Below are 4603 nucleotides of genomic sequence, written 5' to 3'. Positions count from 1 at the left end.
ACTTTCACCAATGGACAGATCATGGAAACAGAAACTAAACAGGGACACACTGAAACTAACAGAAGTGATGAAACAAATGGATCTGACAGATATCTACAGAACATTTTTATCCTAAAACAAAAGGATATACCTTCTTCGCAGCACCTCATGGTACCTTCTCCAAAATTGACCACATAATAGGTCACAAAACAGGCCTCAACAGATTCAAAAATATTGAAATTGTCCCATGTATCCTATCAGATCACCATGCACTAAGGCTGATCTTCAATAACAAAAAAAATAACAGAAAGCCAACACTCACGTGGAAACTGAACAACACTCTTCTCAATGATACCTTGGTCAAGGAAGGAATAAAGAAAGAAATTAAAGACTTTTTAGAGTTTAATGAAAATGAAGCCACAACGTACCCAAACCTATGGGACACATAGAAAGCATTTCTAAGAGGGAAACTCATAGCTCTGAGTGCCTCCAAGAAGAAACGGGAGACAGCACATACTAGCAGCTTGACAACACATCTAAAAGCCCTAGAAAAAAAGGAAGCAAATTCACCCAAGAGGAGTAGACGGCAGGAAATAATCAAACTCAGGGGTGAAATCAACCAAGTGGAAACAAGAACTATTCAAAGAATTAACCAAAGGAGGAGTTGGTTCTTTGAGAAAATCAACAAGATAGATAAACCCTTAGCTAGACTCACTAGAGGGCACAGAGACAAAATCCTAATTAACAAAATCAGAACTGAAAAGGGAGACATAACAACAGATCCTGAAGAAATCCAAAACACCATCAGATCCTTCTACAAAAGGCTATACTCAACAAAACTGGAAAATCTGGACGAAATGGACAAATTTCTGGACAGATACCAGGTACCAAAGTTGAATCAGGATCAAGTTGACCTTCTAAACAGTCCCATATCCCCTAAAGAAATAGAAGCAGTTATAAAAAGTCTCCCAGCCAAAAAAAAAGCCCAGGACCAGATGGGTTTAGTGCCGAGTTCTATCAGACCTTCAAATAAGATCTAATTCCAGTTCTGCACAAACTTTTTCACAAGATAGAAGTAGAAGGTACTCTACCCAACTCATTTTATGAAGCCACTATTACTCTGATACCTAAACCACAGAAAGATCCAACAAAGATAGAGAACTCAGACCAATTTCTCTTATGAATAATGATGCAAAAATCCTCAATAAAATTCTCGCTAACCGAATCCAAGAACACATTAAAGCAATCATCCATCCTGACCAAGTAGGTTTTATTCCAGGGATGCAGGGATGGTTTAATAAACGAAAATCCATCAATGCAATCCATTATATAAACAAACTCAAAGACAAAAACCACATGATCATCTCGTTAGATGCAGAAAAAGCATTTGACAAGATCCAACACCCATTCATGATAAAAGTTCTGGAAAGATCAGGAATTCAAGGCCCATACCTAAACATGATAAAAGCAATCTACAGCAAACCAGTAGCCAACATCAAAGTAAATGGAGAGAAGCTGGAAGCAATCCCACTAAAATCAGGGACTAGACAAGGCTGCCCACTTTCTCCCTACCTTTTTAACATAGTACTTGAAGTATTAGCCAGAGCAATTCGACAACAAAAGGAGATCAAGGGGATACAAATTGGAAAGGGGGAAGTCAAAATATCACTTTTTGCAGATGATATATGATAGTATATATAAGTGACCCTAAAAATTCCACCAGAGAACTCCTAAACCTGATAAACAGTTTTGGTGAAGTAGCTGGATATAAAATTAACTCAAACAAGTCAATGGCCTTTCTCTACACAAAGAATAAACAGGCTGAGAAAGAAATTAGGGAAACAACACCCTTCTCAATAGTCACAAATAATATAAAATATCTCGGCGTGACTCTAACTAAGGAAGTGAAAGATCTGTATGATAAAAACTTCAAGTCTCTGAAGAAAGAAATTAAAGAAGATCTCAGAAGATGGAAAGATCTCCCATGCTCATGGATTGGCAGGATCAACATTGTAAAAATGGCTATCTTGCCAAAAGCAATCTACAGATTCAATGCAATCCCCATCAAAATTCCAACTCAATTCTTCAACAAATTAGAAGGAGCAATTTGCAAATTCATCTGGAATAACAAAAAACCTAGGATAGCAAAAACTCTTCTCAAGGATAAAAGAACCTCTGGTGGAATCACCATGCCTGACCTAAAGCTTTACTACAGAGCAATTGTGGTAAAAACTGCATGGTACTGGTATAGAGACAGACAAGTAGACCAATGGAATAGAATTGAAGACCCAGAAATGAACCCACACACCTATGGTCACTTGATCTTCGACAAGGGAGCTAAAACCATCCAGTGGAAGAAAGACAGCATTTTCAACAATTGGTGCTGGCACAACTGGTTGTTATCATGTAGAAGAATGCGAATCGATCCATACTTATCTCCTTGTACTAAGGTCAAATCTAAATGGATCAAAGAACTTCACATAAAACCAGAGACACTGAAACTTATAGAGGAGAAAGTGGGGAAAAGCCTTGAAGATATGGGCACAGGGGAAAAATTCCTGAACAGAACAGCAATGGCTTGTGCTGTAAGATCCAGAATTGACAAATGGGACCTAATGAAACTCCAAAGTTTCTGCAAGGCAAAAGACACCGTCAATAAGACAAAAAGACCACCAACAGATTGGGAAAGGATCTTTACCTATCCTAAATCAGATAGGGGACTAATATCCAACATATATAAAGAACTCAAGAAGGTGGACTTCAGAAAATCAAATAACCCCATTAAAAAATGGGGCTCAGGTCCTCTGGCATTACGATTCCAAAGCCTCCAAAGCCACCAGATAAGCCGCTGATGCCCTACATGAGGTACAGCAGAAAGGTCTGGGACCAAGTAAAGGCTTCCAACCCTGACCTAAAGTTGTGGGAAATTGGCAAGATTATTGGTGGCTTGTGGCGAGATCTCAGTGATGAAGAGAAGCAAGAATATTTAAACGAATACGAAGCAGAAAAGATAGAGTACAATGAGTCTATGAAGGCCTACCATAATTCCCCTGCGTACCTTGCCTATATTAATGCAAAAAGTCGTGCGGAAGCTGCATTAGAGGAAGAAAGTCGACAGAGACAGTCTCGCATGGAGAAAGGAGAACCTTACATGAGCATTCAGCCTGCTGAGGATCCAGACGACTATGATGATGGCTTTTCAATGAAGCACACAGCCACTGCCCGTTTCCAGAGAAACCACCGTCTCATCAGTGAGATCCTCAGTGAGAGTGTGGTACCTGATGTGCGGTCGGTTGTCACAACAGCTAGAATGCAGGTCCTCAAGCGACAGGTCCAGTCTTTAATGGTTCATCAGCGGAAACTAGAAGCTGAGCTCCTTCAGATAGAGGAACGACACCAGGAAAAGAAGAGGAAATTCCTGGAAAGCACGGACTCCTTTAACAATGAACTTAAAAGGTTATGTGGTCTGAAGGTGGAAGTAGACATGGAGAAGATTGCGGCTGAGATCGCTCAGGCAGAGGAACAGGCCCGAAAGAGGCAGGAGGAGAGGGAGAAGGAGGCAGCAGAGCAGGCTGAGCGCACTCAGAGCAGCATCGCCCCCGAGGAAGAGCAAGTGGCGAACAAAGCCGAGGAGAAGAAGGATGAGGAGAGCATCCCAATGGAGACAGAGGAGACACACCTTGAAGACACAGCAGAGAGCCAGCAGAATGGTGAAGAAGGCACGTCTACTCCAGAGGACAAGGAGAGTGGGCAGGAGGAGGTTGACAGCATGGAGGTGAAAGGGACCAGTGACAGTAACATGGGCTCAGAGAGCAACAGCGCCACAGTGGAGGAGCCGCCCACAGACCCAGTGCCAGAAGACGAGAAGAAGGAGTAAATGTTGCCTTGTTTTATGTGACCTAAAACTTTTTTAAATGAAAAAAAATGTGGTTTTTTTTGGGGGGGTTTTAATGGTGAAAAAAAAATGGGGCTCAGAACTGAACAAAGAATTCTCACCTGAGGAATACCGAATGGCAGAGAAGCACCTGAAAAAATGTTCAACATCAGGGAAATGCAAATCAAAACAACCCTGAGATTCCACCTCACACCAGTCAGAATGGCTAAGATCAAAAATTCAGGTGACAGCAGATGCTGGCGAGGATGTGGAGAAAGAGGAACACTCCTCCATTGTTGGTGGGATTGCAGGCTTGTACAACCACTCTGGAAATCCGTCTGGCGGTTCCTCAGAAAATTGGACATAGTGCTACCGGAGGATCCAGCAATACCTCTCCTGGGCATATATCCAGAAGATGCCCCAACTGGTAAGAAGGACACATGCTCCACTATGTTCATAGCAGCCTTATTTATAATAGCCAGAAGCTGGAAAGAACCCAGATGCCCCTCAACAGAGGAATGGATACAGAAAATGTGGTACATCTACACAATGGAGTACTACTCAGCTATTAAAAAGAATGAATTTATGAAATTCCTAGCCAAATGGATGGACCTGGAGGGCATCATCCTGAGTGAGGTAACACATTCACAAAGGAACTCACACAATATGTACTCACTGATAAGTGGATATTAGCCCAAAACCTAGGATACCCAAGATATAAGATAGAATTTCCTAAACACATGAAACTCA

At 41.5% G+C, this 4603-nt stretch overlaps 1 pseudogene; it reads left to right on the top strand.

Annotated features, from left to right (window-relative positions):
- Smarce1-ps1 (SWI/SNF related, matrix associated, actin dependent regulator of chromatin, subfamily e, member 1, pseodogene 1) lies at positions 2779 to 3935 on the top strand (annotated as a pseudogene).

The sequence above is a fragment of the Mus musculus genome, chromosome 8 (assembly GCF_000001635.26).
Source record: "Mus musculus strain C57BL/6J chromosome 8, GRCm38.p6 C57BL/6J".
NCBI lineage: Eukaryota > Metazoa > Chordata > Mammalia > Rodentia > Muridae > Mus > Mus musculus.
This window is presented reverse-complemented; position numbering and strand designations above follow the sequence as displayed.